Genomic DNA, 26,950 nt, shown 5'->3' with positions numbered 1-26,950 from the left:
GAACCTTCTCTCACCAACATGATAGATTTCATAGCTCATTTTCTGCCCCACCGGTAGCATTCACTGGGAGCTGAGATAAGAAATATGTTCAAATTCAATTATTTGATTATGATCTGATTACACAGACATCAAAACACAAACAAGATCTAAATATAATTTTGCAAAATAATCATAATACAGTTGGATTTTTCCCATATATATCAACCAAAAAAATGAAATCAGCTAAATCCACAACATTTTTTAAAGTCTTCTGAGTTGTACTAAGACAACTAGCCTGTCTCCTACAGACACTGCACTGATTAGACTGAATTAAATATCATAGCTCACTCTTGAAAGTTGCAGAGCACATGTAAATAACTGAGTTAATTCAGGAAAAATAGACAGCTTTTGAAGCCCAGGAATTCTACATAAATTGAAGTAAAAAAAAAAGAAACTGATTTTTCATTTCAGTAAAGACAGGAATGAATCCAGCCTTCTAATACAACGTTATAAAGCTCTGACTCAACATGTTAACAGAGACTATCTGATTTTGTCTCTTACTGGCTGCCCAAAAGCCACGTTATAAAAGTTCAAAGCTTGCAAAAATCCCCAGGTTTATTTTGACTATGTACCTGCTCCCCCCACTTCTAAACCATATCTGTGTAAAGCACAAGGGGGAAGAACCAGATCACGGGGTCTCTGAAGCGTAATCTTAACTTATGCAGAAATGCTTATGCAAAGTCAAACAACTTTGCAGACATTTTTTGTTACTCAAAACAGTAGTATTGCCCAGCTCATAGCTCCTCAAACATAGTAAGACAATATCCTAGAAGGACCACAATTTCATCACCATAGAAGGTACAAGTTGTCTCACAGGTTATGTTTTCTAGAAGCATGTTCTTCCCATATATGTCTAGACTTTTCCATTTTTCAGAAAGCTCCTAAAAATGTATTTTGTAATTAGGCCATTGGTTTTGGTATATGAATAAAAATTCAGCATTAAAATATTTCTTGTGCCTCTCAAAGCTTTGATAGCTGCATGTTGATCTTAAGCAGTGTGATAGAATTTTATATTATATTATATTATTTCACAGTAGTATTTGATTTATTACTAATTGGATTTGTTATCAGCATAATATCAGACACTATGCTCAATAAATTTTTTCTAAATTTAAAGGCAAATTTTTAGGTCCTGAGCAGTCACTTAGTCTGTAAATGTATGCAAGTAGGATCAAGTGAGAGTTGTTTTGGGGAATGACATCTTATTTTTCTATTATATACATGGAAATTACATTGTAAAGGTATACAAGATGGCTCCTCTTTCCCAAATTTGTCTTTTATGAATTATTGAAAGAATGTGCAAGCAAGAGACCCATCAGTACTTCAAAGAGAAAAGTCTTATGCTTATAAGCAGCAGCAGCAAGGGGTTAGTGGTTTGTTTACTTCAGCTAGAACCCAAATTCACAGGTGCTTTGTATACAGAGTAGCTGTGATTTGTAGATAAAGCATGGGGGGGGTTCCATGCCATGGTTGCACCAAATGGAAATATTTCACAGGCACAGGACTTCAGGACTGAGGATTGACCTCTCTGAGAGTTAAACCTATAACTGTTTCTAGCATACTGACTCATTGAACTGGCTGAAGCCATGAAAGTTGTTTGTAAAAAGTAAAAGTCTTAGTCTTCTATCAAGGCCAACATCATTCATGAGAAAAACACATTGTTCAACTCTACCAGCAACATCTTTCCTTGTCAGAGCAGCAGGTAACCATCCTCATCATTACCCACACCAGTCTTGGCAACATAAAAGACCAACTCTGGGAGTCAGAACTCTGGTCCTGCTCTTGTATTGACGGACAACTATAGTCACAGGAATGAGAGATTCCAAAACTACAAAGAACAAGATGTTCAAAACTTTTACTTTTGTTTTTGGAGCCATTATCTATCTCATTGTGATTCAGCATTCAGGGTTCATTTGCTTTTAAAATGGGTTCATAAAGAGTTTGCTATATACTGAATCCAAAAAGAGTTCCATTCAATTTAGAAGCACCTTAGACTTTTAAAAAAATTATATTGAGTTACTGCTGGAAGAGATGAAACTGAGTCAAAAGTCAGCACCATTCTAAAGTCACTTTGCCTAATTAAGACTTAAGAGGAAGTGTAAAATAAAAATGGGTAGAGTTGGGTAAAAGTAAAGTAGGGTAATTGATTTTTAGAGACTGAATTGTAATAATAGTGACATTTTAGTTAAACAAATTCATCTGAGATCTCTGCACTTGTTCACTTACATACAACATGTTCGCTTGAAAGCTCTCAGTACTATCCCTTTGGTAGACTGAAGTCAGAACAGATGACTCACATCCTGCACTAGGAATGTCTATTGTAAAACAGGTTATCTTCACTAGTGAGGTGTAAAGGCTTTTATTCCTTAATCTTTCATGTAAGATTGATTTAAACAATACTTTCCAGCTTTAACAACATGAATCCCTTCTGAAACCCATGTCCTATATCAGCATGAAGTTCTGATGATTTAATCATACACACATAGCTCATTAATATCATAATTCTGCTTGAGTCTTTGCCTTGATTTGGCCATCATACTGTTCTTCATACATATTTCTTCAACGATCCAGTGGTTTTTAGCTCAGCACCATGTTCCTTTTATTTTTTTTTCTTTTAACTTACTATTCTTTAAATAAAGCACACAAACCAATCCAAATTTCCAGTGTGGGAATACAGCTCTGAGGACTAAGGTGAATTAGCTTGGTTATCTGATTGACATTTTGCCCTCTTCCTAAATTAAAATTTCCATTCCTCATAGCTGGGTTTATATGATTAGATATTCAGACTGCTACCAGGCTGAGTTCTAAACATTGCGAGGTGACGAATGCCCTCTGCTTCCACCTCTCACCTCTTATGCTGCAAAATGCAGAAATATCAATTCTGTTTAACAACAACAAAGCAAGAAAAATCACAAACAAATAGCTTGGAGAAAATTTGTTTACATTTGGGAAGGAATGGGAGGAGAAGGAGAAGCAAGTCTCATCCCAGACTAATTGGTATCAGAAAGAAGCACACTCTGACAGTGTGCTGAAGATCCAGGTTCAGGACTCTTAACTGTTTCAAGCAGAGCTCTTCTCGCTTACAATGAATATACTAAATAGCTCAAATAGACCAGGAAGAGAGAGAGAGAGAGATGAACAGGCAGATCGCAGAATCATAAAGTTCGGACAAGACCTCCAAGACCATCCAATCCATTTGACTGAATAACACCATATCCACTAAAACATATCACAAAGGGACATATCCGCTCATTTTTTCAACAGTTCCAGGGATGGTGACTCCACTGCTTCACTGAGGAACCTCCTCCAATGCTTAACCACTCTTTCAGTGAAGAAATTTTTCTAAATATCCAACCTGAACCTGCCTTGGCACAACTTGAGTCCATTTCCCCTTCTCCTTTCACTTGTTACCCGGGAGAAGAGGTCAACCCTCATCTGGCTACAACCTCCTTTCAGGTGGTTGTAGAGAGTGATAAAGTCCCTCCTGAGCCTCGTCTTCTCCAAGATAAACACCCCCAGCTCCTTCACCTGCTTCTCATTAGATTTGTGCTCCAGACCCCTCCGCAGCACTGTTGCCCTTCTCTGGACATGCTCAAGCACCAAATCGTCTTTCTTGCAGTGAGGGGCCCAGAACTGGACACAGGATTGAGGTGTGGCTTCACCACTGTAAAGCACCAGGGGGATGATCACTTCCCTGGTCCTGCTGGTCACACTATTGTTGATCCTAGTCAGAGGCATGGTAAAAGGGCACTCATTATTTTTTAACCAATTCCATTGCAAAATCTTATTTCAAGCATATATTTATGCACCAGTGCAAATATCACCACACAGGTGTCACGTGCTATCGGGCACATGAGCCTGGCTTTTCTGCATGGACTACTATGGACATGTTAGACTAATAACCTTATGCTTTTAAGTGTCATATCTCTAATGTGCAGGGCCAAAAATTTTGACCCCAAGATGGCAGAGCCCTATTGGCAGCCCAGTACTGCAGGCAACAAACATCCAGGAGAGCCTGCCTCCTTCTCCCACCTTTGCAGTCCATGGAGAGGACCATAGGAAGTGCATGCAGGCTCTGTGTCAGAGAGGAGGGGTCACAAAGGTGCTTCTCATATTAACTCATCTGTGAGAGGGGAAGTATTAAAGAATGAGAGCAGAAGGTCAAGTCAACCTGTAGCTGTACTGGCAAGACAACATGAGAAATCACAAGGCACCACAGAGAGCAAAGAGGAGCGGAGCAGCTGGCCAGCCTTGGCAGCAACACAAGAAACAGAAAAAATGGGAAACATTACAGCTGACAAAGTGGGGAGGCAGTTTCATAGAGATGCTGACCCGAGGTGGTAATTGCCAGGGTAATCATGCCAGGGTAACCAGGCCACACATACTGCATAGAAGTGTAAAACCAGGAAAAACTAGGGATGAGGTGTTTATCTCTGAAGGCAAGTGGATGTTAGAGGGCAAAACCTGGGGAAAAAAAGAGGTGAAAAGAGAATTCAGAGGGTGATTTGGACTGTCCAGGGATTGTCAAGAAGTCTGATGCCTAATTATCCCAGTGGAACAGGAAAATGAACCCCATTGTGACTGTAGATGCATCTGATGCCCACCCACATGGGTGTTTCTCGAGTGTCAGCAAGAGCTCACCTGGAGGGGATGGATGAGACTCCCTAAACACCTTCACTGTGAGTAATGATGGCTACTGGGGGGCCATTTTCACATCCACAAACATTTTACAGGAGAGATAATGAAATAAAATACAAATGTGAAGAAAAGGGGAGCTGGAGGTGTGGAAGACATGGATTTTAAGACTTATCACTTTGAAGAATGTTCTAGCCACAGTCCTCAGTAATAACCATAGAAACTTACAGGAAGTTAGCTAAGCAAGTTTAAGTTACAAATAAATAACAAAGATTAAATCTTAACAGGATTTCAATATTTCCCACTCTTCACCATCGCCTCTGAAATCCCAAGAAGCTTCAAGAATCACTACAGAAGATTAATATAGAACTGTATAATCAATCAACTTACACCCATAATTGTAACCAAACATACTTCACCTTCTCAAATATAATGCTAGGTCCAGGAATGAACAATTTTTTCTTGAAGAATACATGGTATAACATAGCCCCTTTCTTCACCAAAAAAAAAAAGGAATATTCTCTCCTTTCCCATTGTCTATGTATTATTTTTTTTGTCTGGATGGATTCTAAGGATAGTTCAGATTAACAGCTAAATGGCAAAGCAGGAAACATATTTATGACTTGCTTATTTATAATCTGATCTACAGCAAAAAAATTAAAAAGAGAAAGAATATATAAAGAGAAGTATGAGGATGGAGCAACAAAGCAAAATAGTCTGCTGTTTTACAAAGATTCAGAGACAGTAAGGAAGAGTACTTTTACCAAAGTATTCTATGAAATAAATATATTTTAATTTTCTCTATTAAAATCATAATGATATGTTAGATGAAAGTTTGAGTACTTTAAGTATACCCTAGAATTTCCAGAAATCAGATAAACTTTCCTTACAAACAGGATATATGTTTACGATGCTTTGGGGAAACAATTCTAGCTCAGAAAACTACTTTTCTTTGATGCAATACAGCCTACCCAGAGCACTGTCAGAGTAAAACTATGTGTGAACAGCAATATAGAAAAAGAGGGACTGAGTCATTCACAATATAGGTTTATGAGTTACCTGATGTGTTAAATATAACTCAGTAAAAAAACAAACAAACCAACCAAAACAAAAATATAAATGTAATGCCTCCAGAAATATCTACTACCCAGAAAGGGAGACCAAATAAATGGGAGGAAAAATTACAAAAGAGCTGATGAAGTCTTTGTGAGGGAACGAGGGAAATGTCTGGTTGTGGGATAAGTTAAGGATCAGGGAAGGAGCTGGAAGATGAAGTCAGGCTGCCTGGTAAGACAAGGTTAAATCCACTGGCAACTGTGAGTAAATCAAAAGACAAAAGTTAAATTAAACGGCAGAGGAAGTTAATGAAATGGCAGCAATGAATTAAAAACAGGCCAAAACCCAAAAGGCAGCAATGGAAAAGTTAATCAAATGGCAACAGTGAGGTGAGAAGTGGCAGAGTTAATTAATGGCAGCACAACTCAGACAGATAGTCAAATGGCAGGGAAAGATTAAAAACTGGCAATGCTTATCAGCAGCAGATGACATGTAGGCTGTGTGGAGAATCCAGAAGGTGGGTTTTGTACAGATGCTGCAATATCCTGTTGGAGGAGTCTAGGAATGATCTCCCCTGGGGCCCAGCACAGCTTAGAGGAGCCAGATTTAGCCTGCCCAGGTGATACAGCACAGACATAGCTCTGCTGTGGGGACTTGGTGATCATTCCCCCAGGGAACAAGAGTGATGAGAGGGTCAACTCATTCTGGGCACCATTTTTGCAGGCACTGTGTCTGAGAGTGTCTCCTTCTATATTTTGGTTGTAGTTGACTTGTTCATAAAATATTCAGACAGTTCTTTAGGGGAGAAAAAATAGCACCAAATAGCATTTCTGATTTGGAAAAAAAGTTTTTTGAGAAACAGTCACATATTCCTAATTCCCTCCCCCCCCCTTTTTTTTAATCTGGCTACTAATGCATAGCCTTCCCAATTACTGTATGAAATCTGAATTCCTATAAGTACACTTGGTGAAAAATTTTGAAAGCCTTTTTCAGGGCCAAGTACACTAAACCTACTGTATTGTCTCTATGAGCATGTTTTTAACTAAAGCATAAACCATTAAGCAACTTGTGGAGCAGTGACTTACTTTACAAAAAGCACATTTGTTGTTCCCAGACTGTTGAATTATATTTCCATTCATTGCTTTTCATATTTTCCACCAACAGTTGCAAAAGGAAAGCCAACAGAGCTAGTTTGTGCACTAACACTGGGCTGCAGTCAAGAAGAATATTAGTACTCATCTCATGTTCTTCCAGATTTGCAGCAAAAAGTGAGACTGTGACTAATTGTGGGCTTCCGACATGCCAAGAATTGCAGAAAACCAAAAAGAAAGAGGTCAACATGGGGAAAAGAGATCTGAATTTTCTGAATAGTGAGGTCGCATGGTGAATGTCTTGTTCCACTGCTAATGCAAATTGGCAGCTTCTTCTGTGGGAAAACAAACCTACCAAAGCAAGAAACAAAAGACTTCAGCCTCAAGAAGAGATGACTGAGAAGGGACCTCCCCAAGGTCTGTCAGTGTCTGCAGGGAGGTGTCAGGGCATGGCCCAGGCTCTGCTCGGTGGTGCTGAGCAATGGGACAAGAGGCAACGGGCAGGAACTGATGCCCAGGAAGTTCTACCTGAACATGAGGAAGAACTTCTTTGCTGTGCAGTGACTGAGCACTGGTACAGATCACCCAGACAGACTGTGGAGTCTCCCTCACTGGAGATATTCCAGAACTGTCTGGACACATTCCTGTGTCATGTGCTCTGGGATGACCCTGCCTGAGCGGGGAGATTGGACCAGATGACCAGCTAAGGTCCCTTCCAGCCTGACCCATTTTGTGATTCTGTGACTCTGTGACAGTGTAGAGCTAAACATAAAGCCCAGCATCTCTATAAAAGTGAAGCATCAAGACCAACATTTCCATCACAGATTGTGTCCTTCAGTATTTCCTATAAAGGGATGTGAACATTGTCTATAAACTCATCAGTGAATCAGTATTTTGATACCCACACTGCAGTGACCTTGAATTTATTGAAGAAACAAATACTTCTGTTCCACAGGAAGCTCAATAAAATCTGGTCTAATTATAATGAACATTATTACAAACCATCCTCATTCAAGGTGACATGTTTGAGAAATGAGTGGTGAGAGGAGACCAAGGTGGACAAGCATCAGGATCTGACCAGCTTTAGAACAGCCAGTAAAGACACACCTCTTAAGTCTACACCAGAAACACTTTAGAACAAAATAGACAAGCTTACTAAGTCATCAGGATAGTGAAGATAAAACAATTTAAAAGATGCATCATAATCATATGCCTAATTTTCCTTTTCCAAGATTCGAGATATTATTGAACCCCTGCTGCATCAGCAGGAATCTTTACATTAAATCTTGTTCCAAGATTAAGAGGTGACAGACAGTGTTTTAAAGTTACAGATTCATGCCAGACAATTATATTTGTCCAACAGCCCAGCTTGAGCTCCCCATCCTTAAAATTTAAAGGAAAAAAAAAGTCTTTAAGTGTTATAGTGTAGACATGCTGTAAAATCAGAGAAGGCAAAAATTATTAGCTACACATCATGATGACTAGCAAATCCTAGGGCTTCTAAAAAGACAACAAACTATGTCTTAGTTATTCTAAAATGTCTCTAACACTAAAAAGAAAGCCATAAGGTATTAAGATAGAGAAATAGTGTTTTCTTCAACATAAAAAAAATATGTATTTTTAGTTAAAAAAAGATATTCTTAAGCATTTGTTTACACACAAGCAAAAAAAAGTGGCATTTTGATTAAGTAAAATATCTGTAAAAATATATGTATAATTAAAGTATCTATTATTTTCTTAAAAACAGCATGTATCTGCTGCAATAATTACTGTTCATTGAACAAGAGGGAAAATCCTTTAGACATTCCTGAGAACTGTGTTCAAACTACTATGTTAATAAAAATAGACCTGCACCTACAAGATGTGATTACATCACTTCTAGTTCTGTGCCAATAAAAATGAACTTGAATTTTTCAACATTCAGAAGCTTCAGGTAAGGGAGGAGCATTTACTCACCTGAATACAGATGCTCCAGTGGAGCAAACTATCATAGATACACAAAGGCATGAAAACAGTTTGTAAAGCAGAGGACATGTCCTTTAGAGGTAAATACTGGGAAAAATAAATAAAATTAAAAAAGGACAACTTTGAAGACATAGATTTCCCATGACCTTTGAACATATTTGCATTAAGACAACACTTCAAAGTTTAGCAATGTTTCTTTTCAAATTAGCTGCTGTATGCAGCAGCCACAACATGTAAAGGAAAAAACATTTACTGTTTAGCCCAGACCTGAGATCCACCACCTCTAGTGGAAACTGGGAATGCAAAGGAGCTGTTCAGAGTAAGCTTAACTCTTGCATATCATCCAGAGCCCTTCTGTTTTCTGCAGTGTTCGCAATTGTTTTGTGTCAATTTAGATTCCCCCGCAGACTGCAACTGAACCTCTGGGTATTCTTTATGTGTCTGCCAGAGGAACGGCTGTGTGTCATATACGGATGCAAGGTTGAAACTGGAAGTGCATTCATAGTGAATTCTGAGGGCTCAAAGGTAACAGCAGGTGGGGAGACAAAGACATAAAGCTCAGCCAATATTTAAGTAAATCAACATAAATGCACTGAAAAGGTTCAGAAATGACCACAGGAGACTCTCCATGTACCACCTAAAGAGCAGCAGACAGTAAAGCAATGAGAGTTAAGTGTAGTCTGATAATGGTGACTTCATCCAGCAGGAAAGTCACAAGGGAAAAACACTCAGCATGAGGCTGAAGAAGGCAAAGAGTAAGGGTGTTTCACATTTAGTGCATTTTCTCAGTCCCAAATTCACTACTTTTAGTGTGCTAATAAAGTTTCACCTTATCTACACACATTTACTGTATAACTTGTTGTATATGCTGATGTTTATAGCATAATGCAAAGCAATCAAAAGCTCCACAAAAAGGCTATTTTAGTTCTACTTTCTTTATACTTCTCTAAGTAATAAAGATATAATTGCATCTATAATACTACATGTGATAGTAACAGGGTGATTTTTTTTTAAAATTATATTTATATTCAGGATTTTTTTTATGCCTCTAAACAATAAACTAATACATGCTTTGCTCAAGCCTGGTTGGCTTTAAGACAAAACAATGAGGTAGGTCCTGAAAGTCAAAATTAGATTTTGTGAAGGCATCCTCTTCATTTTGAAGTTTAATATACCAACTACACTAAGGAAAAAATAAAGTCAGTCATGGAACTGTTTGCAACTTCATAGAATCATAGAATCACAGAATCAGCCAAGTTGGAAAAGACCTCTGAGATCATCAAGTCCAACTCTTGATCTGACACCGCCATGGTTACTAGACCATGGCACTAAGTGTCACATCCAATGTCATCTTAAAAACCTCCAGGGACAGAGAATCCACCACTTCCCATTCCAATGCCTGATTACCCTCTCTGTAAAGAATTTCTTTCTAATATCTAACCTAAACCTTCCCTGGAACAGCTGAAGACCATGCCCTCTTGTCTTACTGATAGATGCCTGGGAGAAGAGACCAACCCCCACCTGGCTACAACCTCCTTTCAGGGAGTTGTAGAGAGTGATGAGGTCTCCCCTGAGCCTTTTCTCCAGGCTGAACAACCCCAGCTCCCTCAGCCTCTCCTCATAGGACTTGTGCTCGAGTCCCTTCACCAGCCTTGTTGCTCTTTTCTGGACCTGCTCCAGCACCTCAACATCCTTCCTGAGCTGAGGGGCCCAGAGCTGGATACAGCACTCCAGGGGTGGCCTCACCAGTGCTGAGCACAGGGGAAGAATCACTTCCCTGGACCTGTTGGCCACACTGTTCTTGACACAAGCTAGGATGCCATTGGCCTTCTTGGCCACCTGGGCACACTGCTGGCTCTGAAATTATTCAGGAAAGAATAAAGTGGAAAAAGAAAAAGGTAAATGTATGTAACACTTAGCATATTGAAAGAAAATGCTGTTTAGTGTCAGTTAAAAGAAATATGGAATCTCATCATAATTACATTACCTACATAAGTTGGAATCCTTAGTACATTTTCACTTTAGAATAATGCTATCAAGTACTTAATGCTATTTTTTTATCAGTATATGTGACTTTTATCTCCTTCATCTTCAGAACAAATCTACAACGACTCAAGTACAAATTGTCAAAAAACAAACACAAAGAGAGAATATGTCTACAAAAACTGATGGCTGAAAGTTTCTAGCATGACTTGCCACAAAGAAACTTAGAATTTCTAGAATGTGGGAATTCCATCTGGTTACAGAAAAATTATGTAGGATCAGTAGATACAGGATATTTTGGCCAAGAGAAAACTGTGTTTAAGTTGGTATCCAGTGGCTGATGTAGCTGCACCTCTCTCCATTGTTGTTCTGCTGCAGATAAATTGTCATTGCAGCAGAGTCAGGTACCCTCAACACTGGTTACAGAGTCTGCGTTTTTTGGTTCAATTAATATTTAGTTATCCATAGTACATGAGTAGAGTTATAAGAGAGAAAAACACAGTGTTGCCTATGTGTTGCCTTAGATTGGCTGGGAGCCAAAAAGTTACTCACCAGGCAAATTTAGTAGAGATAAGAGAGCAGTTTTAATAGAAGGCCTTCAACCACCACGCGAGTACAGACGCGCGCGCCCACGTGCCCAGGAATTCCGCAGTTTAAATTATTTGTCCATCCAATCCCAGATCTATCCACCCCCAAGTGCTGCCCCTGGTTCTGCCCCCAGCACACTCCTCTGGAAATTTAGTTAGGGGTCTCTGAGACCCCCTCTTCCTCATCTTCCTCTTCATCATGGCACGTCCAGTCCTAGGAGCTACTCCAAAGTTCTGGGTTTTGAAGAATGTTTTGACTATGAAGTGAAAGGGTTGAGTAAATGTTCTAAAGGGTGAGCTAACTACAGCTACTTCTAAAATCTGCAAAAAAGCTAAAAATCAAAAAAATCCATGGACATCACATGCATAATGTGAAAATACTCAAGCATGTGGAGTTGGCCAAAGGAGTGCTGTGCACACCTACATCCTTTCTTCATCGTGCTAGAGAAGAGTGCAGATAACTGAGGCAGACCACAGCCACACTGCCTGTGTGGCAAGCTCTGAGGCCCTTTTCTAGACCTCCTGGGAACAAATTCTGGGCTTTTCAGAGGACTCTGAGACTTCTTGAAGACCTCCAAGGTGCCTGCCTCTGCTGGGGGAGCTGTGACAGAAGGCCATGACTGCTGGTGGGCTCCAGCAGCATATGGGACTGTCACAGACTGAGGACTGTCTGTGAGATCAGAAATCTTGGTGCATGGTTCCTAGCACTCCTTGGAGCAGCAGCTTCCCACACTACTCCAAGCACACCAGAGACCTTGGCTCAGCTGAGCATCTGAGGGAGGATGCAGCTCTTCAGGTTTAGGACTGCAGGAAGCACTTGAGGATATTAACTGGAGAGAATCCAGTAAAGAGCCATTAAGATGATGAGATGATGGTGCATCTGATATATGAGGGGAGGGTGTGACATTTGGGACTGTGTAGCCTGGAGCAGGACAGTCCTTAAGGGGTATTTTTATCCATGTAAACGTAGTTGAGCATTAGAACAGGTTGCCCAGAGACACTGTGGAGCCTTCAAGGATGGACACAGTCCTGGACAATGTGCTCTGTCTGACCCTGCTCTGAGCATGATGTTGGAGCAGGTGATCTTCAGAGGTGCCTTCCTCCTTCAGCTACTCTGTGAGTGAAAGGGACTCAGAGTTTCCATCATTTCGAATTTTGGTGTGCTCTAGCACCCATGTGAAACTCCTGTCACCCTCAGTCATAGTGATTGTTTCTCTTCAGTCATGAAGAGGAGGAAGCTATATGACAGTGAGCTAGAGTGGTCCTTTGTGGAATTCTAATATTCTTTATCAAATGAGGTGTGGGATAAGGCCTGCTGATCTAGTGTTGGGTCTGAGTTTATTTCAGTGAGCATCCATACTGCCAGTCTGAGGTAAGCTCTGGAGCGAACTACCTGTTAACAATGCCAGGGTTTCTTCTGGGAGAGAAGTAATTTATTCCAGAAGGAAGCCCTGTAGTGAGCAAGTGTGAGTGAAGGACAGATGATGCAGGGAGCAAGAACTCTGACAGAAATACCAAGCAAGAACAATTGACAATATGGACATGTTCTCTTATAGAAAATATATTGCTGAAATGGATGTACAGAGACAGCTAAGGTACTTGCAGTTCACATGGTCCAGAAAGGCTTACACACACCAGAGTGATTTCAGACAGTTCAAGCTACCAGGGGGAAGATTAGAGGAATGAAGTTCTATCCATCACTTGTAACTTTATTGCTGTAAATCCCAGTGGCTACTCCCTGCAGCTGTCTAAAAGCATGTCAGGAAGGAAGCACCCTTGCTGCACAAGATACTCTGACATAGTTAACACCACAGAACTGTTCACACAGTGAGCTCTAGTGCACACATGTTGTGGAAAGAAGTAAACAGTGTCATCAGCTGGAGGCCCAGAAGCAGAACAGATCATAGATCAGCTGGAACCTGGTTACCTAAGATATCAAAGTTCAAGCCAGTGAAGGAAAAAAGGAATGTGCAAAAATAAAAAAGAGGTTGTTACTATAGTTTTAACAGTCATGAATCTAAATCTTACACCATTTTAATGTAGCCTAATGTATCACTTTCCATATTACATAGATAACTCCATTGCCATATTTTGAAAACTCTAACCACTTGTTTAATGTCAATCAGGTAGCACAGATCCCAACATCATTTTTTTTAGGAGTCAGCCTCGTCTTGGAGTGGTATATTCAGTAACTCCTTCACCAAAGTCTATGATTCAGCACTGTTTGGCCTGTAAATTCCTACACTATGCTCCTTCGCATCTCTTCAGAAGTTTTCCCTCACCCACACTGTCACACTGAAAATGCACTGATTCTTCAGCCCCTCTCAGCTGCCTTCTTTGAGAGTTCATGGGTTTGCAACAGAAAATGCTTCTCCTCTCCCCTTAATTCTCCTTGTTTTTCATTTTATTTTTTTCTCCTGAAATTAATGGTTTTCTGGCATTTAATCCGTTTAATTTTCTTTTCACCTTCACTGTCTATCATTAACCCAGCTTCACAGATTGCTTTGTGTCTTTCTGAATCATCTCCCATCTTATTATTCATTCTTTTTGCCTTTTTGTAAGCTTTGATCTTCTTTCATTTCTCCAGCTCTTTCTAGTTTACACCCATATTATATTTTTTTTGTTTTCTACAGAAAAAAACAATAAAAGCCGTTTCAGCTCTGAGTTGGATATTTTCACTGAAATGTTCCTTTTAGCCTATTGTAATATCTTTCCTTCTTTACTACTCAGAAGTCTGATTTTTGTCCCTGGTAGTATCCTATTTACCCAATAACAATGGTCAGTTAAATATCACAATCTCTAATGTGAGTGTTGCAGAAAAATAAACTATCGAGTATGTTGATCACGTAAGTTCAGAAACGCCAAGTCTTTCATAAGCTTATCCAGTGGAAACTGGCACAATCTGGACTTTAAAATTTACTTTAACAATACACAAGGGATTGATATTAGAAGCTGTGATATTAGAAGCTGTACTTGAGCTCAAGTGGAAATGTATAATTTTTTTTTTTTTTCAAAAGAGTGTTATTTTTTATATAGAATTTAGGACATCGATGAACACTTAACAGTAAATTGGGTTTGATCATCAGTAAAATGAATAGTGATAAATGAGTTATATAAACTTTTCCACCTTGTCAATCAAAATGCAAATAAATTTTCCCAGGTAGAACTAACACAAGACAATACATGTATTAACACTTATTGTTACTGATGGATACCACTAAGACCATTTGATAAATAATGGGATAATTTGAACTAGAGTTGTAACAAAACTGGTAAACCTTGCCCCTGCAAGGGAAAAAAAAAAAAAAGAAATTACCTATTTTGTTATGAATGCAGCCAGATCTGTATGTATGGAGTAGAGCTCACTCTTGATTCTGGAGGTTCACCAACAGACTCACTAGAATATTGTTAGTGTGGTTAACAGGGGATTATTTACTATAGTGAAACTTTCAGTGATCATTTACTGCTCCCTTATTAAGAACCATGACAGTGCCTATTCTATTTAACCATCTTTCTTCACATTTAATTAATAATATAGATGTGTTGTGGTCTGGTTTCCCCTGGCAGGTATTAAGGTCAGTTCCCGAAGTTTAGGTGGCAAAATATAATCAAGGCTCATTGATAATAAACTTTATGAAAAACTTCAAGTTTAAAAGAGGATGTGTCTATCTCAGATACTAATAATGTCACCACTAAAATTAATGCCACTTTGATTCTTGTATATTTTTGTTCATTCCTATGTAGGCTTTCACAGCGGAGTGTGAGTGATCAAGGGGACAGCACTGAGACGATCACACCGTAGTCTCAGTCCTTTTCTGTTGATATTTTGTCAAATACATCATCATGCTTATCTTTAACATTTTCCCTTATCTTTTCAACATTGTGTGCTACTCTTTGCTTTTACTACTTGTATCACACCGTGATTGTTATTCAGCCTCTGACACTTTTGCTATATAGAATTAGATAACCATCATACTGTTTCAGACCTGTCTATATTCGCTTTCTGAAATTCTTGTATCATGGTTGCACTAACAATGTAATTAAGTAGCATGTCAACACGCTGTCCCTTATGCATTATTCATCATTTGTCAAGCTATGATCCATCATAATGGTCTAGTGGGAGCTTTCAAACCACCTCATTCGATCAGCTTAATCAATTTGCTTCTGCAGATTAATGTTGCTGTGCTAGCGAAAAGCAGAGTTGCAAAGTATATAGTCTTACTCCAAATTCTCTATTATAAATTTGCATATAAACTCATATACATATGCATGCATATGTGTATAAATATCTGTATATCCACAACAGGAATCAAATAGGACTTTTGAAAATTTAGCAGTACATATATATATGTCCTAATTTCAGACCAATCTCCCTTAGATAAACATACCAGTTGTATGATTTCCCTCTATTTAATCTGAAACCATAAAGTTCTTTATAAGAGAAAAATCTGAGATATCTTTCTTGAATTACTTTTTCCTCCCAGGCTTTGGTGCTTTAGACTTTGTCCTCCTTGTAGGGTTAGTACTTTGTACAGAGTTCCATCTTTTGTTTCCAGTATTTTGGTGTGACATGTTTAAAGCTTACAGAATGATGTAGCCTGCAGTAAAGACGTGCATTTGAGATGAGAGTTTATTAGGGTGTCTAGAATGCAGATTTGCACGGTGCTGAGGCTCTACACTTGCTAAGCATTTGTTCTGAACAGTGCTCATCACGATCTGCTCAAAATCAGGAATTAATTAAGAAACTATATTTTAAAGGGAAATGAAAATTCCTTCTGTGAGATCATTTAATAATATAAACAGCAATAGAAATAAACTTCTATTTTCCACTCCTAGTGCTATTTGGGTAAAGGCAAGTTAAATTGTACTTTTCTGCATTTAGTATTGTAAAAATCAGGACTCTTCATTAGCATGAAAATTTTGACAATAGCTCTCTTCATGAAATAACGTTTAGAGCAGTTTTCTGAGAAGTTGAGCAGAATGTTACCAGAAAAAAAAAAAAAAAAAAAAAGAAAACTTTCTTCCATGGCATCCCCTACACCACCCTTGTGTATGTCTGTGTGAATGAACATGATAGCTCTCTTATGTACAAATTGTTGTAGACACACACCTGATGTTGTTGGCAATATGCAGCAAAGACAGATGACCAAAAAATGCCTCCAGAGAACTGGAAAGATATTAATTCTAAACTCTGTGAACAATGCAAGGTGCTTAACATTAAGAGAGGACAAATGAAGAGTAAGATTAGCTACCTAGCGTGAGTCAGATGTCTATGAGTAAAACTAATTACAGTGTTTTGGGTTTTTTTTACAGAAGATAAGAGCCAGAGAAAATTCTTTCTTTGTACCTAAGTGGAGAACTCAAACCACTGGGGTAATCCTCTGGATGTTTGTGTGCATAATTTGAGAAGAGCTTGCAGCCATGGTTTATGCTACTTTTGAAAAACATACAGTACACCTGGGGGTAGAATTTTTGGTGACTTAAATAACTACGTTATTCTTGGCTAGAATACTTTACAATCAGGTATTGTCCCTTTTGATCTAAAGTTGCTATCAAGAGCACTTTTAAGACTTGAGTTCTGCAAAGAGAGAAAAAAGGAGAGGAAAATTAATAGGTCTATAAAGTCCTCTTGAACCGTATTTGAAATGGAACTAAAGATACGTTCTCCAAAAGTACAGTAGATAAGCACTCAGATCAGCAGGTACCAATTAGTGAAGAAAAGCAGCAATTATGTCTGATCTTTGGCCAAGAGTTCTACTTGCCCTTGCATTCCTTTTTATGCCCATATGCCTGTTTTCACTAGTTGTTCAATCTATTGCTATTCCTTATTTACAACTCTTCTAGCCCTTGGTAGAACAATCAAGGTATTACACCAAGCTGTAAGCTAATTTTTTTTTACATAAATGTACATGGGGAGAAAATGGCAAGGGCTTAAAACAATCTCATAATGGAAGCCAGCTAAGATTACATAGCTTCCTCTTTCTTCCTTTAAATTGTGCAATGGAGGGGTTTGAATTACAGCTATGTAAATTACCTTAATTCTACAGTTTTTCCTCTTTAAAGTGTGTAATCTCCCTACTTAGTTCATAAAATATATGTATATGTACACATATAAATGCACATACACTTGTGTGTATCTGTAAGAATTCACATCAGAATGTTTCATAAGACATTCAAACACACTAATTGGCCCTTCTCTTTGCATTTGAAATAATCAGATATTTCGTGTTCTGATCACTGTGAGGTGTTAATGGCTTTTTTATAAGAACAGTTGTAACCATGAGAGTTAATCATATGGTGCACTCTGGTTTTATATAATTAGGGTAAGATGTTGAACAAACCTATATATTTAATACCATATTCCCCTGAAAGCTTGAGAAGTCAGAGAAAATAGGATATTTGAGTGAGATAGGAAAAAGCTACAAAAACAGAAATGTAACTAGATGCTCACAAAGAGCATGGGTTTATTGTGTGGCCCCATATATCAATTTCTCAAACAAATTTTTTTCTATGTATGCTGTATTAGCAATTCCATGTCTGTTTTCCTTTTCAACTGTAAACTTTTCATAGCTTTATCTAATCATCTCTACCAGTATTTAATATTCTTCACCATGTTGCTTCCAAAATGAGATTTTAAATTCCTTAGGGAAGAGATCACAAGCATGATTTTTCTGTGTAAAGCATCTAGCAACCTTTGGCCCCTATAAACTGGTGGATAAAATGTTCTTTAAGCATCGTTATTCCACTGAACAGATACTTGTTAATTCTTCAAACACTGAACAAATTAATTTCAAAATTTAGCATCATATCCTCAAAAAAAAAATTGTTTTATATAAATTTCTGGTAGCTGAATGCCAATTACTCTAAATATTATTAAAAGAAAAAAGAGTTTTAGAAAGTCTCATGATATTTCAGTGCCATTGACTCCTGAAGAATATGAGCACAGGTAACTATCATCACTATATTTTCAGATTATCTGAAAGCCAAGGAATTAAAAAGCTTCTTCAAGAGTTCAAGGTGTCCATACAGGTCTAATGTGGCATCTCCTTATTGCTTTTGACCCTCCTGTAATTTTCCTCTCATTTTAGCCTTCTCAGACTCTTGCTAACCCCTTATGTTTGATAGTTTCTGAAATATCAAAAAACATATTTCTCATCAAAGCTCTATTCTGCATAATTTCTCCTCTGCTGTATTGAGAAACTCCCCCTGCCCTTCTTAATCAGAATTACTATCCTAGAGCCAATGTTTAGTTTATATTATGAACTATTTGAACTAGAAAAAAACTAACTTTTTCAAGTGTTATGGTGACTTGCAGCAGCAGTTATACGATACCCACTGACAGTGTAGGACATGGGGCTTGGAGGGGTTGTAGGAAGAAGCAGTAAGATGTCCTGCAGTCACTGAGTTCATTTCTATCACTGCATAAAACCAAGCCTTTTGCAATGGAAAAATAAGAAACTACTCTTCCTACAGCCACACACACACACACACACACTGCTATCTTAATGTCAAACATCAGCATCTCAGGAGCATGTTTAGCAAAGTAATAACATTTAATAACTGGAAATCATGTTTCATGTGTTTATGGTACTCCTGAATTTTTCAAAATCAAATGTCATTAGATCATTTAAGTGGGAGATTTCCAAAACATCAGCACTAAACCAGCACTTCAGATTTAGGCAGCATCCATTGCAATTTAAATTTTAAAAAAACCCCAAACAACTATTTCCTACCTACCTGAATGTGCAGTAAAGGATAATGAGTAAATATTAGTTAAACATTTTCTACTCTTACTGCATTATTTATCCGAGACATTCAAAGTATTATCATTAATCATTCAGTAGCAAAACAGAACTGCATAACAATTAAAAATAAGTACACAAATGAAACCTTGCATATCTCATTTGGCCTATTTATACTTTCTGCGGATTTTAAATTGCAGTCGATATGGCAATTAAAGGATAGGAGAGGCTTTTACAAAGACATAATATTTCGCACTGGCCTAGGCAAAAAAAAAACCCCTGCTTCATTTTTACAATTAGAGTAATAATAAATCTTTTCTGTAAATCCTACACGATTATTTTGAGTCACATTTTCGGAAAATTAAAACATTGATCTCTGGCAACACTTTTGACAAGGAAAATACATAATGCATATTTTATGTATGTTAGAAGATTAATAACTGGTATCTTCTTATTAACTGTTGTCTTTATCTGTGGTTTGCATTATGGAAATTTGGTTATATGCATGCAATTATTGAGCACACAGTAAAAAAAAAAGTGTAAAGAAACAGTGGCTCTCTGAGCTTTGGTATTAAAAAAGAACAACAAACAAAACCAACTAAAAACCATAAGAAAACCACCTCAAACACTATTAAGTATCTTCTAATGGGGAAATTCATACTGCAGCTTTTTTTCTGAAAAACATATAGTTAAATAATGCGCAAGATGAAATGAGCCTAAAACTGTAATTTCCCAATAGACAGGAAAGCCTCTCTCCAGCAGCTCCATATCTGCTTTGTACTGGAGAACCCAACACCGGACCCAGCACTCCAGATGCCTCTCACCAGTTCTCAGCAGGGAAAAAGTATCACCTCCCTCAATCTTCTGACAAGATTTCTCCTAGTGCAGCCCAGAATACTCTTTACATCTGATAATGTTGACCATTATCTAGAAAAGATTAATATTATAAATAGTGTTATGCATTTACAAATAAAGGTTGGCACATTAAAAAAAAAAAAAAAAACACAGGAAAATAATACACATCTTACACAAAATGTTTTTAGGCCCTTTTCTATTTAGACATTATATTGAATGAATATTGATGTCTGTGGTGATTTTGACATTGCAGATCAGTGAATGAAGATATGTTTGAAACAGGAAATACATGCTTTTTTCAAATGTTAGAAAATCCTTTAGGAAGCTTTAAATTGTTAAAGACTTGAGAAACTGAACTAAAACTTGTATTATCTATTGTTTTACTTCCTCAGAAACACCTATTCACAAGGAAGATACTAGCATATGGCAGAAACACTCTGTGTGTATTACAAACAACTACTGACCAAAAAAAAGTAGCCTTCCATTTTCTGTTTCTCTCATCAATTATTGTTTTGGTCTTTTAAACTTATATTCCATAAAATTAAACATATCTATAGAAATACATCTGCAGTACTAAGTCCACTGTCAGGACAGACTTGTAACAAGGATTATCTACAAATCTCAGAAGTCACTAAAGCTCTTACATGTTTAGGGATTTGGTTTTGTTGCCTCTCAGTGAGATCCTTCCCACTTCTGTTCTTTGGCTTCCCAATTACTATGACACACGTTATGTCCAGAGACTTTAGAAATTAAGAGTAAGTTCTGTGCCATAAAGTGCACAACTGAGGAGAAACTTGAGCTAATGCCAAACAAAGTACTAATGACAATAAGTACAGCAAAGTTGCATCAGTGTGGAGCTAATTATCTCTGGTGGGACACCAAACTAATCAGCAGAACTGTCTGGCCACACTGCTGCAGTTGCATGGCTTTTCCAAATTAACCCACTGAGCCCATCCAGAGCTGCACCTGCTTGGACCTCTGTTGGAGGACCACGGAGCACCAAGGGTTTCAGAATGCTTTGAGAAAACCAGAAGGAAGACGTTTTACTGCCACGAAGTACTATTACAATACACTCTGAACTTAAGAAGGGGTTTTTCACAGCATATTCCTGTACTGCTGCTGTTCTGAGTTTCCTGTTCAATCAGCTCCGACTGCATCTTCATTAACAAAATGTCTGGGCTTCTCTTTCTGATGCAGCATGCCCTGATTGAGCCCTTACGCTTTAGAAATCAGCTTTTCCATTTTTTTAAAAAAAGTTCAATTCCACCTATCCGTAGGTCTGAGCTTCAAAACACTAACCTAAAATTTCACTATAACAATTTCCTTGACATTTGGAAATAAACTGCTCTACAGATTTTGCCTTTATTAGACTGTGCTAAGGGTTTGATTTTATGAAGCCACACAAGTGGTTGGGCACTGACTGTTGGAATCAAAGCAAATCCTCTGTGCCTTTTAGACCTTTGAGACTAATGTTCTGCCACAAAATATGCCAGGCATATATCCACATGTGCAAAATGAAACATTAAATACTGTTGAGCTTAGTAGTCCTGTCCTTGAAACAGAAACAACCAGGATAAATTTGAGCACTATAATTATCATTTGCCAGCTACTCAATGCTTCTTTGGGTTTTTTTGCTTGTTTGTTTTTTTTTTTTCTTGCTAGGATTTACCTGGGCCAGTTGTCTTCCCTGCTTGTGCTAATTACTGTCATTCTGCTGCTTTGTTCCAATTTTTGATCAACCCATATGTTTGAATTCCATATGTTTTCCCTATGTTCTTTCCTACCAGCTGTAAACTGCAGAACCAAAAAGATAAGAATGCAAGGAGTTTAGCTTATTTGTATGTACTTAGTTTTAGTTACCATTTTTATCCAAGCCATGTGACTTGGAGCATCTATTATAGCAACAACACACACCAATAAGATGGATTTTTTTTTTTCACGGTGAGCTTATTCTGAAATAAATATGTGTTAGGTTTGTTATTTGTAGTGACTGCTGTGATTTGTGATTTAATAAAGGTAATTCCAGATGAGACAGGCATATTGTGTGATTGATGGTGAATTATGTCAACCTATTACCAACAGAAGAAATGTCATCTCACTTCATGTTACATGAAATGAGTTGCTTAGGAGAGTCTGATTTTTCACTCTTATGAGTTTACATCTCTGCTACTATTTGTGCCATGTATGTTTTAGGTATTCACAACATTTTCAGGTGATATTTAAAAAAACAAAACAAAATTAATTGGCTAATTGACAGTATGGCATTTTCCAAAGCTCATTCCCAAATAATTTTAAAATAACAACACTATGCACAAGATGGAAGTCATATTTAGAGCTGAATGGCATAATAATTTCTAAATAAAAATATTTCCAATATTTCAGATACATATCAGGCCATTAAACATGATCTAAGAAAGAAAATAAATATATTTACATCAGCAAGTCTTTTGAAAAGTTTTGTAAGTCCTTTTATATTAAGTGCAAACTATTCTCATACTTATCATATTCACTGCTATTATTCATCAGGATTTATCAGTAATCCCATCAGTCTGAGAAACTTCAGCCTTTCAAGACAGCTTTTACTGTTTATCTCATACTTTCTGGTAGTGCACACAGTGTTTGTAAATTAAAAACCATAACATGAGTTTTATCATTTCTCATAACCTACCACATGTTTTGCCACCCTTATCCCAGCAATGTGTTGTTTACAAATGGAGGGAACTCAGCTAAACTGAACCAGCTGTTATGAGCTAATTCTGTTTGTTTCATTTACTGTAAATGAGTCTTATTTTTAAAAGATCTTAGTCTGCCTTCCCCTCTTTAGTATTTAATTCCTAATGAGCACTGAACAGGAGGCTCAGCACTTTAATATGTAAAGACAACCTAAGGCTCTTTCTCCCTAAATTTAATGGAACAGGTAGGAGCCATAAGACATTTCAAAGTATTGCTTAATTGCCTGACTGATTAATTGAGCATTATTTGCCTAAATGCTTATTTTCCATATCTCTCATTAACCACATAATTGCTAAATTGCCATACGGCTTCTACTTTGCTCATCTACTGCCCTTTCATTGTAACCTGTACACTTGTACCTTGATTACAATTTTTTTGTTGCCTTCATAAAGAGAAATATCTAGTTTTACTATTCCTTTGCTGTCTGTCCAAACACTGCTTCTGCTTTTCTTGTCCTTCTTCTGAATTGCTATTTCCATTCAATAGAAATTAACCCAATTATGATTTCTTCTACACGCTTTTTTATTTCACTTACATTTTGCTTCTGTGTAGATCGACAGGCCTGAAATAAGATGCTCTATGTGAAATAGCTTATATCAGGCTGATTCAAAAAACAGCTTTCAGAGTCCTTAGCTAGCAGATGTGTCAAGTAAGCTTATGTAAACTGCATGATTTATAACAAAATTAGGGGAAGGAATCTTTAGGGTTCAAGTTAAAGTCACAGTCAGGAGAACGATACGCCAGGAGATTCTAGACATGAGGTCAGTAACAGCCCATCCAAGCTTTGCTGTTTCTGTTCTCCTTCTGTTCCAGAAGTCCATGTACAGACAGGTAGAGCCAAGTATTGGTTTTAATGGGTGTAGGCAACCTGCTGGGTTTTCTATCACCCACAAATTCTGCCGATTTCAAATATGCAACAAAGTAAAATAAAATACTTCTATCATGTTCTAGAAAGAGAGCAGGCAGTCTCTAAATAGTTTATGCATGCAAAATTGTCTATAAGGTGTCAGAAAACCTGCCATGGAACAGTTAAACTGGTGTCCTAGGAGCAGAAAAAGCTCAGTTTGTGCAAGCATTGAATCTCATGTAGATTAAGCCTCATGGTTTAATATGCTTTCTACTGCTTCTCTTGTTGTGGATGTTATGCATATGACTAATTTCATCACAGTTTTCCTGTGTATAGGTAGGTAAACAAATGTAACTCAGCCTAACTTAAAGTTTGCTTCACTCCTGTTCTGTGAATTTTTTTCCTACTAAAGTCTTTAAAAAGAAATCATTGCACTTCAGAAGTGCAAAATAAGTTTTCAACCGAGGATTGAGAAAGTAATAGCAAGTTACATAGGTGGTATATAACCACTCTAAATTTTTTGTTTACAAAGTCCCATCAACCATCATTTCATTCCCTTGATCTGTTATTACATAAACAGATGTCTGACAGCCAACTGAGCTGGTTTATGAAATCTCTGTGCTCCCATAATTCCATGCTAAATCTCATCAGCACAAAATACTTGTTTACTGACTTGAACTGAACAAACATTCTAAATTTTCCTTCTGTGGGATGTGTGCGTTAGTTGCAGACACGGTTTTAAAGAAAAAAAAAAGATATATACAAAACTTCCATTGTCCACACAAAACTGCCCACTAACCACAAGGGAAATTAATTCACTTGCAGAAAATACTCATTTTGTTCCACTCTGCCTACCTGAGATTGTTGTATGAACTGACAGAGACAGACCTTGCCGTGAATTGCAATCTACCAGTAGGAAGCTCGTTTGCAGAGAGCAGACATTTTTTCAGTCCGACAACGTTTTTGGATTTAAAACCACAAAAAATTTTAGTCTGTAACAAACTGAACATTGTGGAGACCTAAAATAGTTCTGGTTGAAAAGCTTATGCAGTTTTTGCCACTTAAAATAGTAAAATGTAACAGTACTCATATATTGTAGATGCTTACATCAGACAAAGAATAGTTTATCAGCATCTTGACCAGCAGGTAGCGGCCAAGAGGAAGTCCCTGTGCTTCATAAATTATTTCAAAATATGTTTCACAAATAACTGCGTGGATGTTCCTAATTGTGACTGTATACAGACTCTCATTGCACCTCCTGCAATTTCATGGAGTCAAAATTCCTACCATGCTATACTATCCCAGAAATACCTCCTGCACCCAGCACAGTGTGAGTATCCACAGGTATTAAGAAACTCTCCAGTGAATTTTCTGGCTGTCAGACCCCAAAGGCTAGTGTGGCTTGCTTGTCACATCCCTGCTCTTTTCATATCACAACTCACTGCCCCTTCCCTCTCCTGCCTGATGAGCTTTCTTGGAAGCCACACATCATAGGCAGGGCATGCAGCCCACTCATGCACTGTCCTGTCCTGGTTATTGTGTCCACTGGGCACTCAGTGAGGGCTGTTCCCTCATTCCAGGGGAAACCTCTGCAAGACACTCTTTTGGTGCTGCCCATGGCATACATGGGGTTGCCCCCAGTGAGTGGCCCTTTTGAACCTGTCATACCCATTTTATCTCTGAGCAGCCCCAGATTAGCTGCCTGCTGCAAAGCGGAAACAAAGAGATCCCATCTGCCCCAGTAGGACATCCATAGAACACTTCTGAGACAGCCTCATGCATGCGTGAGAAACCAGGACAAAACGCAAATCCAGCAGGACAGGTACCTGAGGACAACAAGGAAATCCCCAAAGGGATTGACCAGGCAAAACCAGAACACCTGTCTGATGAGCCCATGAATCAGAAACTGTTTTGAGGAAAGCATCACATGGAAAAGGGGAATGTGGATTGCACAGCTACCTCTGAGGACATGGCAGACAGTAAGTGTGTGCCACGCAGCTCTCCTTTTCCTTGGATTCGTGTTGTTCCATAGAAAGTTTTGAAAGTCTTCAGCAACTGACTGAGGAGGGAGAAGTCCACTGTGTGCCCTGTGCTGCCTCTGAGACTAAGTCCTGACCTGCGGCTCCCCAGGGAAGTGGCTGTAGCTCTTGATGCTTCCTCGTATGCCTGGGGATGGACACACTCCACATTCCAGGCTCATGGGGAGACATCAGCATCTTCAGGGGCAAACTCTCACCCGAGGCTGCCATCACCTCACAGTCCCTCTCCACCTCCTTTTGGCCCCCTACTTGCTGGTGTTCTTCTCAGCTGCAGGGCCACGAGAGATGTCCAAGGGTCACACAGAGTCATTAGGAGCACATTTCAACTGAACTTTACTTTTGTGTGAACCACAGTATCTGGAACTGGATGTCTTGTCAGGGTGGCTACAGAAGGCAACAGCCTTAGCCAATACAGAGCCCTGAAGAAGCTGGATTCCAGGGATTTAACCTGTCTTTCAAGTCTCCATTCTCACATTTTTACCAACAGACTTTCATCATCATTCCAGTGGTTCTGAAAAAAACTTTCCAACTTTCCAAATAAACTTAATGTTCTGAATATAAAGTGTTTCAACACATTATTTTTTCTACTATTTTTTTCCTCCTGTTGTTAATAACAGAATGTGAGATTGATGATACAAACTTCCTGGATTTTTTAATTGCATATGAATGTTTAGCATTGCCAGAAACATGCTCCATAACAGAATCATATGAAAAATAAGTTTCCTCTTACTAAGATGAACTTACTCAAAATTTCTGCCTATTTCTTTCACAATTCACCATCTCTGTTATAACCAGTAAAGTTCAGACTAGCCTGAGAGGAAGCCCTTAATAAATATTCATCAGGACAGTCAGAGAAAGTATGATGACAGTGCACAGCAAGACTGTGTCTGTCCTAGCAATGGCATGTGACTCTTCTGCTTCTTTTCAAAGTTCCTTTCCAGTCTGTCTTGGATAAAAATGGATAATGTGAGGTGAATAATAGAGAATGAGAAACTGGGAAGGCACATCATAAAGCTCATCAGAATCCAATAAAACCGGGAGAGAGCATATGAAGAGTGCATTAGGTTAGAACTTAAAGACAAAAATGATTGCAGAGAAAGAAGTGAACTGTAATCTTCATTTGCAATTCCAGACTAGGAAAGTGGAAAGTTTATGACAATATATTGCTGAAATACACCAGAAGCTTGGGAGACTTTTGAGAAGAAAACTTATGAATATCATAAAATAGTAGATGTCAAGTTTTTACCAGGACATACTGAACTGTCTACAAAATATAAGAAAATAGAAGCCCAGGAATCTTCTAGGACTTTGTAAAATTGTAATAAAAATCTCCATATTGATATGAATGGACAAGGGCAATAAAAGTGATATGTTACTG

General features: G+C 38.1%; 1 long non-coding RNA gene across 2 annotated transcripts in view; it reads right to left on the bottom strand.

Moving 5' to 3' along the window:
- The window catches only part of LOC135406607 (uncharacterized), a 48,868-nt gene that overhangs the window by 13,083 nt on the left and 8,835 nt on the right, over positions 1–26,950 (bottom strand). For both annotated transcript variants that reach the window (XR_010426376.1, XR_010426371.1), the window contains exon 5: positions 19,923–20,025. This is a non-coding gene — a long non-coding RNA (uncharacterized LOC135406607). The remainder of the gene's footprint in view (positions 1–19,922; positions 20,026–26,950) is intronic.

Source organism: Pseudopipra pipra, chromosome 2, assembly GCF_036250125.1.
Source record: "Pseudopipra pipra isolate bDixPip1 chromosome 2, bDixPip1.hap1, whole genome shotgun sequence".
NCBI classification, from domain to species: Eukaryota; Metazoa; Chordata; class Aves; order Passeriformes; family Pipridae; genus Pseudopipra; species Pseudopipra pipra.
The sequence above is the reverse complement of the archived record's forward strand: the minus strand, read 5'-3'. Positions and strand labels throughout refer to the sequence as shown.